The sequence below is a fragment of the Pteropus alecto genome, unplaced genomic scaffold (assembly GCF_000325575.1).
Source record: "Pteropus alecto unplaced genomic scaffold, ASM32557v1 scaffold95, whole genome shotgun sequence".
NCBI lineage: Eukaryota > Metazoa > Chordata > Mammalia > Chiroptera > Pteropodidae > Pteropus > Pteropus alecto.
In genome coordinates this window covers 6,750,203-6,762,897 of record NW_006441071.1, presented here as the reverse complement: position 1 = coordinate 6,762,897, position 12,695 = coordinate 6,750,203, and the positions used below count along the sequence as shown (strand labels likewise).

Sequence of the window (12,695 nt, the reverse complement as noted above, 5' to 3'; positions counted from 1 at the left end):
TTTTATCTTTAAACATGACCAGCAATAAACAGACCAATTAGATATAATGTAATGAAGTCTTCCTTATAAGGATACTACACAGGGTGTTTGTTCACTGATAAAATGAAGTGTGTTCAGTCACAAGCAGCTAGGGAAAGTTACCTCAGACTGATCTAAATTAAATTCTTTAATCTTATATCCCATGCCTGGTGTTTTGTTGTTTGGTAACACTTTTTTCCCCTCCATAAACTCTTTGGCAGGATTAGACTTAAAAATTTCATGATTAATAAAAATCATTAAGTTCTGAGTTTGGGTTACTGGTATAAAAATGGTCCTGACTTTCCCATCCACCATAGGTGTTCGATGATATCACTGATCACAAGGAAATCAGAAAATACAAATATACTCAGCTATTCCAGAATTTAGCTATTTAGAGAAAACTGTACCTGAAGACCATGATTTAACACATGCTGCAGCAGAAGATGTATTTATACATCACTCCATGAAACATAATGTTTCATTTAGATCAAGTGACTACCCTATTAAATAACTTTGCACATTTTAAATTTCAAGGTTCCAGGTGCATTTTAGAAAGATGAAGAGAAAACTGTTAATGTGTTGGCTACATTAGCAAAATAAAAAAAAAAATCAAACAGTTAAGTGAACCCAGTGTTATATTTCATTAGGTACTTCAAATAGAAAATCGGTTTTCTTAATTGAACAATGATTTCATATTTTTCATCTAATATATAGAAACAAAGTAAAGATTTTCAAAATTTCATTCTTTTAAAAGTGAATCCATTAGGCATTGTTATGAATGTTTTTAAAATTCCATTTAAAAGTTCAACATTGAGGATAAAATGATAATACAAGTTTTGATGAAGCACAGTGCCTTGCTCATGTACTGCCTTGGAGTCTAAGGATTACTTTATGGCTCAAACAAAGAATGTTCTAGACTTGTTTTTCCAGTAAAGTTCCTCAAAAATATTTTAAATATATGATCCATCCGATTCCAGTAATCTCTATATACTTAAAACTACTCTTAAAGTTCCTTCCCATCTGAGGTAATGGGAAGGTTGGGAGGATTGGCAGTCTAAAATAGTGGATTCTGGCACTCCAAAAGACCATTTGTAACCTGCCATCGCCAGAGACTGAGAAAGTAGTAAGGTCAGTGCATAGGAAATGGGACTACCCTTCACAGGCTTGCACAAGGACTAACAAGCAGCCACCTTTTTTCCCTCATCTCCTGAGCATGCATAAGCTTTTCGCTAGGTGAGAGTATTATCTTAAGCAAAAGGAGGGGAGAGTCAACCACGAAAGTTGAAAAAAAAGAGGGCTGAGCTTTGAATATATAAAATATTTAACTGCAAAATATCAAACTTTGAAGTAGTAAGTTTAAAGTATGTCTTGCTCTGCATCTGTGCAAATGAGAATGTCAGAGTAATGTGAGAAGTGATAGAATATAAGCTATGAAGTTATTGTATATTAAATGTAGTACGTTAAATTATCGGCACAAGTATATCATGCACATATCTCTCCATAATAAAGGTTAACACAATTTACCCCTACCTGCATTACGCCTGCTTGTACCATGTAAATCTCTATGTTTCCTACTTGATTTTACATAACCAGTGAGTGGCACAGCGATTCTCAAACCTGTTATCTGTTTGGTTCCAAGACTTTCGTTCTCCATCATTTCACACCACACTCTAACAATTATATTGGTGAACTAGCTGGACCAGAACTGGTGAAGTAGGACTATTTTATAGGGCTTTTGGGTTGAAACTGTTGCTGACCAGTAACATACCTTGTTTTAATATAACTTTTATTCAATAACATTTACAGGAAAAAAATTTCCTTTCAATATACCTAATCTCCTCACTGTACATTTTTATCAATCATCAATCTTTCTAGCTTCTGAAATTTTGCATTTGTAAATGTAGTCTTTCTAATAGAAATGAAAACATTTAATTTTAAAAAAGCTTCCAGTTTGAATTTTTTTCAAAAGAGAGAAAGGAAAATGGAAACAGTAGAAAACAAACAGAATAGAAGCACCTCAATGGACAGCCTTGTGAAAGTAGTAAGAAGTTTTCAATAGGATCTCAGCCAGATCATTCACAATTTGCTTCAACGTTTTGTACTCAAGCTGGAAGTTGTTCTTGTTGTTGTGCTTGTTCCCTCTTTGCGGGATGTTTGAATTTGTTATCTCAATAGCTTTTTGTCACTTTTCTTTGAATTTGAGGCTCGCAAATGAATCCAAAATTTTGTATAATGCTGAGTGAATTTTATTTTTCTGCAGGCACTTTTTGGATATTTATCTTTAAATGGGGATCAGTAGAAATTTAAAAATACAATAAAAGGTAAGAACTTATCAAGTCTCAAACTGGCATGAGCCTTACTGAAGATAAATTTCAAAGTCAAAAGTAAGTAGTGGAATATTATCTATCTTTCCATCTTTATAACATTTTTTTGCCTATGAATGAGGGTATATTGAATCTGAGTAGCTCTTTTCTTTAAAGTTCAAATAATTACATATGTGACTTGCTTATAAGATTAGCTTGTTTTGATGCTTTCTGTTCTCTTTAGCTTGTTCCTATGACATTATATTAAAAATAATTCCTAAAGTATTTATGAGAAGATAGACATATAACACCTCTTCTCTTTCCACTAAAAAAAAAAAAATAGCAAGTGCGTCTCTTTTACTTTTTTCCACAGCAGGTGCATAGGTCTTAAAGTAGCATTTCTTTAAAAAGGTAAGCAAAATGAATGACTAAGAAATGACATCATTTTACTGTTAATAATTTCATTCTTAGCCATTTTTAGTAAATTGGAAAAGGTGATATATTTTTTGTTCATCAAGTAGTTTTAAAAATAGGTCAGATATTGTTAAAAAGAAAAAAAAAAAAGATTGTGTACTTCAGAAAGAAAAGTATAGCCAAAATGTTTTTCTTTCTTTTTAAAAATATGTTGAATTCTGGAATCCAGAGATTTTCTTTTACACAGTTTCATGTAAGTTGAATATTGGCTTCTAAAATTGATATTCTATTACCTGGAAGCTGACCAGTCAATAATTGTAAATTTGACATACACTGTCAATGTCCTATAATTGCAAATATAAAATTAGGAAGTGATTAGAGGAGGGTAGATATGGCATTGTAAATTTAGGGTAAAATGTTAAAACCAAATATTCATGTAGGAAGAAAAAGGAATATTTCATGGGATCCAGGTGATCTGGCAAGACCAAAAATCATCTGAGTGGTCTAAAAGCCAATTTATGTATATCTTTCTTTATCTGTTCATTGAGCAAGTAATCATTAAGTGCTTCTTTCTGCAAAGCAGCTTACTAAGCCCTGTGATAAGTATATGAATGAAAAGGACATAGTCTATAAAGACTAATAACGAAGAGCACTGATTCAATCTATGTGGGTTGTAAAGATTTTCCCAAGGAAGATACATTTAAACTGGGATATAAAGAATATGTAGAAATTAATGATATATCCTAATGGGGTAGAAAAGAGTTATTTCAGCAATGGGAACAGCTCTGAGGCAGAGGGGTTGTGAAGCTTTATAAAAACTAACATCCCACTACAAACAAAATGTAGACTGAGGTGAGGTGGTGACAATTTATACAGATCTCACAAGAGGAAATCAATGACTCATAAAGCAAAAATTTGAAAATTTTTGGCAATCTTTAATTTCCATACTAATTCTGATTCTAGAAGTCAATTCTTCACTGGTTGATATTTGAAAAGCCCTGCACACAATACATAGCTTAAATTGAAAACATTAAAACTTATTTTCAAAAATTAAAATACCTTTTTAAATTATTTCCCACAACTTTTTCTCTCCACCGGTATGTGTGTGGATGCACACACACAAACATGCAATTAAGTTTTTCGTCTTGTATTTCCTGGTGCTCAAAGTCATTATTGCCTTCTTCCTTTTCCCATTGCACTAAATTTAAATATTCATTTGATGAAAGTAAAGATATTCCCAATTCCCCAATGAACACAAAACCCCTTGAAAACTATGAGTAAATGAATGTACACAAGATAGAGTGGATTTCATTTTTTCCAGGCCTGCCTGTGAATTTTATCTTTGCCCAGAGTTTGATTATTGCTTCCATGTTCATGTTTTAAACTTGTAGGCCTTGTCTACAGCCATGCCACCCTGAGCAAGCCTAATCCTGTCTAATCTCAGAAGCTAAACTGGGTAGGGCCTGGTTAGTACCTGGATGGGAGACTATCTAGGAAGACCAGGTGCTGTAGGTGTAAAAAGTAAAAAATAAGGGATTGTAAGCTAACAAGGTCCTTGCAATCTGTGAGGTCAAGCATGGGTTGCCTTGCTTGAAAAAATAAAATAAAATAAACAGTAGGCCTTGACTGTGGAAATATTGCAGCTTTACAGGGAAGGAACGGAAAAGAAAATGACTGTAAAACAGACAACAACACACAGTCACATTTTATATAATAGCTACTGAAGGAGGACTGTTTTAGTGGCAATTTGTGAAATATCAGTCAGATCTATTTCTATTATACCCAAATATAAATTGCCTGATAAATGTGGGTGTTATGGCAATATAACAAATGTGTCAGATAAGAGAAAGCATTTGAAAACTGCTCTTTGAAGTTATTCTGTTCTTTAAAAAATTATTATTGGAAGTATACCATGTGTGATTTTATATAAATCTGAAAATAACTCTAGGAGATGGATATTAGTATTTCCATTTTATAGATGAGGAAAAATGAGGCTTACAAAATTTAAGCAACTGGCCCAAGTTCATAAATGATGGAATCAGATTCAATCCTAAAACTTTCTCATTACAAACCTCGCACTCTAAGCACATCATCACATTTCCTAGAAGATCCCTATTTCTTTTGTTCTTAATCTTAGATTTCAAAGTGCTTTGACAATTGTGTAGCAGTTATTCTTCTAAAAAGTTAATCTCCTTATAAATGTGTGAGTATAAAATTGGAGACCATGTTGATTTCTCTTTTAAAAAGACATTTCTTTTGTCCTTAGGGGTAAAAAAAGAAAAGATCTTTTCTGCCACATTTATTATTTTTTCTTTCTTCCTCCTTAATGTAAGTATCATTATTCTTTCACTGACTCTGAACTTTCCCTCTTAATGATCTTATCCAAATGCATTATTTTTAATGTGACTGTAATAAGTCAGTTCCAAAATCTGCTGTCCTGAACTTTAGTCCACTATTTTCAGCTACCTGAATACCAACCAGGTTTACTGGGTTTATAACCTTCAAGTCATTTCATTTCTTCTCTCCTGCCCCTTACTGATAACAGTGATAGCACTGCTACAATATTGTTTGCTCTGTTCATATTTTAAAATAAATCCTGGGTTCAATTTAAGGAAAACTTAATACATCATTGGTTAAATATCTAGCCAGTTTCTCAACGAATTACCATAGTTTTCCATAAAACAAAACAAACAACAACAAAATATATATATATATATATATTGAACAAAATACACAACACATCTTGTTTTTCTTTATAATTTCTATCAATGGTAGAATGATGCCTTTGCTGAATCTGTGACCTGGTAGGTTTTATAGAGGAGAAAATTGTTTGGTCCAATATATCATGTTTAGAAATGCCATTCCATCTCATAATTTCTTTTTTTACAACAAAAATTTATTTTATTTATTTATTTTTAATTCTTTAATGTCACCACATATTTGACCCCTTTTATCCCATTTACCTCCCTCCTCCCCGCTTCTCCCAACCCTCTGTTAACCACTAGTCTATTGTCCACGTCCATGAGTCTCTGTGTCTCATAATTTCTTAAGAGTTTCCAGTATAGTCAAATAGCTCTGATTTCTTTTGCTCATCACCTTTTATTCTTTGTCCACTATCTGTACCTTGGATAAAGCTGCCTTCTCACCTAGATCATTTAATAGCCCCCAAACTGCTCTTTGTCCTTGCAGTACATATACATTTGGTGGCTCAGCCACCTTTTAGCATACTTCTATTACTCAGCACTTTATTGCACACTCTGTGCGCATTTTTAGGAGGATTATATGTGAAGAGTCTCTACTCTTCCCCACCCTCATCCCCAGCAAAGAAACATGCTAGTGATGGTCAGGAAGTTATTTCCATCTGCCTTATGGTGCTCCTCTAGTTCCTAGGAGTTCTTGTACCTGGCTTGATCAGACTTTCTGTCAATTTTGTGAGCTAAATCGAGACTCCTAATAAATTCCTTTTTTGCTATGTTAGAATCCTAGTTGACACACCTCTCCAGGATATTCTCTACCATCCATTTTGTATACAGCTCTCTACTTTATCTTCTTACTTTAAATGTAGTCAAAAGTATAACAGTCTATGAGATTTCAAAGGAAAGAGCAGAAACATGTTAAATACAAAGATAGAAAAGTAGATATGAAACTATAAATATTTATAGTTTAAGAAATTTTTATATTTATCAGTAAAACTGATGGTTTTACTGACTGAAGCAACACTAGTGTTTACCATCAACACTAATGAATGCAACTTGCACTCAGATTTCCCTCTCTAATAACAGTCTTTACTAGAAAGGAGGGGGGATGATTCATTTTGTGAGGCAGGAAAATTTAGATTATATCTAGAATTTGCAGTTGTTCTTATATATGAAGAATTCTTCAAAGAATGACAGGGACAGTGCTGAAAATAAAAAGCAGCCCTTTTAAATGATCTACTTCTAACAAGATTAAACTATTTGAAAAATGAAATAATTATAGACTATTAGAAATTATTAGAAATAATAATAATAATTATTATTATTATTATAGATCACTGAAAGTAGCTGAATCTATGAAAGGGCCATAAATTCATAAGGCTACTGAAACAAAATATTAACCTAAATTATTCAAAATAATAATTTAATATCTAAGAATGATGATTATGATAGGATATACTTAGGCTGTCTTTAATTTTTAATAAATGGGAAAGTGTTCTTTGATACATAAATATTTTAAAACTCTTTTAAAGGCACTTTAGTATATAAATATACATATTTACATACAAATACATACATATAATGTAATCATGTAGAATGTAAATACGTATGATTTTTGAGACATATTTACCTTTATAACTGGAGAATTAACCAAAATTATTCTGAATAAGTAAATGTGAATAAAGGTACTGAACCAAAAACAAGAAAAAATGGTTAACGCTGATCACACCTAGTATTTCAAAGACATTGTAATAGTTTGGACTAAGTGGCTTTAACAACAGAAATTTACTGTCTCACAGTTCTGGAGGCAAGAAGCCTGAAATCAAGGTTTCTCCCAGGGTGGGATCGTTCTCAGGGCTTTCAGAAGGAATCTGATCCATGCTTCTCTAGCTTCTGGGTGGTTTTCTGGCAATCTTTGGCAGTTCTTGGCCTGTAGATGCATGACCCTGATTTCTACCTTCCTCTTTACCTATTGGATTAGGACCCACCCTAATGCCATTATCTTGACTAATTACATCTGCCACAACCTTATTTCCAAATAAAGTCTTATTCTGAGGTAAAGGGAGATACTTTTGCTTTACTATTAAAACTGTGAAAGCTGCCTGTATGTGATAAAAGATTGAAAAGAAACATGAAAAAATATATACTTAGAAGGCTAAGGAAAGAAATTAGGGGTGAGTTGTTAAAATTCCTTTCATAATGTTTTTTTTAAAAGTTAACAAATATTGAAAAAGGAGTGATTGTGGTAAACCATGGAACGTGTTCTTCCTGGGAGAGAGCCTTATTTAGAAGAAGAAACCTTAGTAAGCCACTCTTGATGATACCTAAATCAAAAGCAGTCAGTGAGAAGCAAGGAGAATTAAAACACAAGAGTAGTGATATTGGCAATTAAAGCACAAGAGTAGTGATACTGGCAATTCGAATATGCCAAAGAGAAGCTGTAAAATGTATGCATATATAGGATTCTGTACTGCCCACAGTTTTAGGCTCCTACTAAGGGTCTTGGTGTGTATCCTCCATGGATAAAGTGGACTGCTGTATACCATGCACCTGAAATGCACAGGTTCTTTGATGCTGGGAATGGTCCTTTCACCACTGTAACAGATCAAAGCCATCACCCTTAATACAATAGCTCTAATGGGTTTTTTAAGTAGCTTGCACTTTGCATTACCCACAGGGAGAAAATGTGTACATTTTTACAAATATACAAAATTTTAATACATTTTTTAAAATTTTGAAACAATTTACATTTACAGAAATGTTTACAAAGATTTAGCCCATGTTGTTCATCTCAGTTTCTCTTAATGCTGACATCTTAAACAACTGGGATACATTTGTCAAAGTAAGAAATAAATATTATATTTCCATTAACTAAACTGAAGATTATTTGGATTTTACCAGTTTTTCCAAAAAAATATTTTTACTATTTCAGAGTCCAGTCCTGGCTACAACATTGAATTTAGTATATATAGTTTTTTAAAAGAAATATAGTGTACTGCTTTAAGAAATAACAGCATAATAAGAATGCTGACTTATATCCAACATTAATAAATTATTTTAAAAAATATTTACTATTACTGCTGCTGTTTTGTTACTGGTATCTCCATTTTCTGAAAAATTATAAAAAAATAAAATGCCAAATTACCCAAAATATCTAATCTTTTCCTAAGTCATTTCCTTTTTCTATCCTGGATAAACGGGTTTCTTTACAATTTACGTAAATTCTGAATGAAAGAAAAAGTCTCACGAGCCTATGAAATTTCAAAATTTTAGAAAGAAAATCTATAAAGATTCCAAATAGATTTCATACATACAAGTAAGAGTTAACTGTATCACTTATAATATATTTAGCTATAAGTAACAGAATATCCAAGTGCAGTGACTTATACAGTAGGTCTACCTACTATCTAAAATTCTGTGATCTAGTCTTGTGTTTTCTGCATCGCCCACTAGAAACCAAAGGGCTACAGTCATTAAAGGAGTTATAGGAGAGTTCTGGTAGCCAGTATCATGGACTTGACTGATTTAATATAAAAGAAAAACTTCTCTCTCAAGGATTTGATATAACAAGCATTTATTGAGCAACCATCTGCCTGACACCGAAATGGGAAATGTAAAAAATAGATATATCGAACATGACTCTTTAAAAGATGGTTTCAAATTATACTGTGAATCAGATTTACCTGGGACTCATATTTTTAAAGTAGATTCTGACCTCTGCTAAGATTTCATAATTCAGCAGATCTATGACAGGAACCAAGAATCAGCACTCAAATACCTATTCTGGGTGAATTTGATGGTAATACTTCAAAAGCCATGCTTTGAGAAATACTGACCTAAAAGGGAGAAATACTATACATATAAATAATGAAAACACAAGGTAAACTATGAAAGAAAAATAATCTGATTAGTGGAGAAGATGCGGGCTATGGAGTCTGGAGACTTATGTTTAAATCTACTTATTAGCTGTAAGACCTTGGGCTGATATTTAACTTCTCTAGATCTTTCTTTAAAAGTTCTCTTCCTTTTACTTCCCCATACAAAGAGAGTTAGTGAAGAGCTGAAAGGCAGAAATTGTGGACATCACACTTTGTATTAAAGTTTCACCTACCTATCTCCAGAGGACAAATGATTCTGAAGATACTGAGAATCCACTAACCATATATTTACAGTGAAAGCTAACCAACCTGGACTAATTGTTAATTCATTTGACTTGCTAAAGTATTTTAAAAATCCCAAACAGAAATTGACAGGAAAACAGACAAAAAGATACCTTATAAGGATATATTGAAACACAAAAGCACATCCTTATACTAATCTGGCAAAATGTAATCTTACAGGAATTGTTAATTGGTAGGAAATTAGATGATAAGCTTCAGGGAGTGCAATCTACTTAATCAGGGGCAACATAAGATTCCAGCAAGCAAAATGGCACCTCTAGAAATACAGATATGTGGAAGTAAAATTAGGTCAATGTCTCATAACTTAAATCAATATGTAATTTGGTAAACTATCTAAATATTTTATCCCTTTAAGTGAAAAAGATGCAGAGGGGAGCAAAGCTGAATTCCACAGCTACCTTTTCTGCGGTGAATTTTATACACACATGGTTAGTGAGGGTAAGTTACACAGGCTTGTCAAGTAGGATACAATGGATTTAATTATCTGCTTTAAAAGCCTCATAGTGCATATAAACTTCTTTCAACAAATTTAGCACTAGACACAGATTTCACAAAAACCAGCATTAAAACCAATGCAAAAATGTGAAAGCAAAACACCCAGTTCAGTTTTAGAGCGACTGAGCAGATATCCTGCAAAAAGTCTACCACGACCAGACACCTGACTTACAAAAAGGGAGAAAATAAAGAATAATCATTCAAAATTTTAAAACAGAGGCTCCTGAGACAGAGAAGCAAATCCTTCACAAAGACCTGGATCCTGAGAAAAGTGAATGTTGGTTATGAAAGGGATTTCAGTCACCACTGACAGACTTCAATGTAAATGGGAAACATAAAGCTACTGTATTTTATAAAAAATGCATGAATCGAGTAGAGAAACATGTAGAGTTGATAAGACAATCTATATTGCTGCTATTTTTGTTGTGAATTGGAAGTTGATATTTTAGCAAATTAGCAGATCTACGAACATTCCCTTTGGATTCACTAACCGGGTTGCAAGTAACTGATGGTTGTTTCTGACACGATGAATTCAACTGAATATCCCCAAACAGAAAAGTCATGAAGACATTATCAAAGAAATTAGCAGCCATTCTCAACTAGAATGATGTTTGTAACTTTTTTCGACTGGTTCCAACATGATAAACCCGCTAGTTACATGCCTTGGTTCAAGGGATGAAAGCCATCCATGTCTCCGAAAGTGCCATAAGTTGCAATACTTGTAACTTTGCACTACTTCTAGTTTCTCACTCATATGAGAAAACTCTACAATTGTCTTTCCTACAGCTCTACTTATTTACTGGTATGTCTGTAACTCATAGAGACTTATATACTAAGAGACATAATGGACTATTTTGAGCTAGCCAATAAAAAACCAAAGTTGGCTGAAATTCATCAAAGTGTTTTAAATGAGTCCTCCCAACCATACTGGTAATCAGGTGAAATTCAATAGCAAGAATATTTTTGTTAAATATGTCCACCTGTGGACATTAGAAATAATGTCCTGGCTATATTAGAAATAATCTACTAATGAAGTTACAGAACAAATTATCATCCTGAACTATTTAGGCCAAATCATGACTGGATATGCCCTGTATGCTGGATAATTACATGGACATATTGCTGAGATAAAGGAGTCTGCCATTCTGGCACAGTGTTAGAAGATGAATTAATCTAACTTTGGACCAGTTTTTTCTTTGTTAAATGAGACACAGTGTTGGCGATGATGTCATGATGGATGACTAAAAATTTTTTGGACCTTGAAGGATCTCATGTCTGTACCAAAACTGGCAAACTGAATAGCTTGTACAACATTAAACAACAGTTAGGTCTTAATTACTGAGGAAGAATGGCTTTTAGAAGAGTAGTGAAGAAGGGTTTATGACCACAACATATTGTAAAGGCTTTGGAAGAAAAAAATAGATGAGTACCATTTGTTTCACAGCAGTTATATACTATCTGCTTCTAAAAAACAGAGCTTTTAAAAGGGGAACGACTTGACAAGTACTCATCATGGAATTTTTAGACTATTAAGATGAAATATAATAAAAAACAAGAAAAGAATACATTAACTGTTCTTCACTACATACAATTCAGGGGATAAAAAAAACAACACTTAAAGATAGTCATCTATATACAATATGGTTCTCTTAGGATTTGGTTATTGGGACAATTGTTAATATTGTTTAGAAAAATTATGACAACAAAACTCCACTGGAGATAAAGTGATTGAGACTTTTGCTAAAGAATACTTATTATCTTGAACATTATTTGAAAATGAGAACTAACCAAGATAGAGCAAAAAAAAGCCACTTGCATCCACAGTTTTGATTTCTTCACTATAGAATATAATCTTTGAAGAATTTTATGCAGGATTTTATAAATGAGATAAACATTATCTCATTTATATCATTTATAGTAATGTTTAGAAAAATAAATAGTTGTATCATATGATCTAAACTTTGAAATTTAAAACAAAATATGCATTTTCTGAACCTATTGACACTGCCCTATCAATTGAACTATGAACTGTACTTGCATTATGGCTGTCTCTGAATGGCATAAGTCAAATATCTATATTTAACCCTAAAGATAAATACTGTTTTTTTAGATTCTTGATTTGCTTGAATCCTTTGCATTAAAAAAGATAAACTTGAAGAAATATATAAGAATGAATATTACATTTTTTTTTATTCTTTGTACTTAATTTTCCAAATTTTCTCCAATGAACATGTATTGCTTTTGTAATCTGATAAAGAAGATAACATTAAAAAAAGCACCGTGCACATTGCCTGGAATATCATAGGTATTCAATGATTGGTTGCATGTGTTAATGGTAAATTAGATTATCTGTTAGCATTGTTATATAATATGAAGATAAAAACAATCAATACTTCTAATATGTCTCTTTAGCATGTATGCCTGAGATTGATTTCTATTTAAACCATTTTATATTTGCTCATCATGCAGATATTTTGGAGTTAGAGATTATAACACAATGTGTTGCAGAGACTCTATATTCTACAGAATATTTCCCAAACTATGCACCACAGAACACTAATCTTATGACATTCTCTGAGAAGAAAATC

General features: G+C 32.6%; 1 pseudogene; it reads left to right on the top strand.

The window, feature by feature from the left end:
* Nucleotides 1-4,131: 4,131 nt before the first annotated feature.
* On the top strand, nucleotides 4,132-4,250 carry LOC112485123 (annotated as a pseudogene).
* The last annotated feature ends 8,445 nt before the right edge of the window (nucleotides 4,251-12,695 follow it).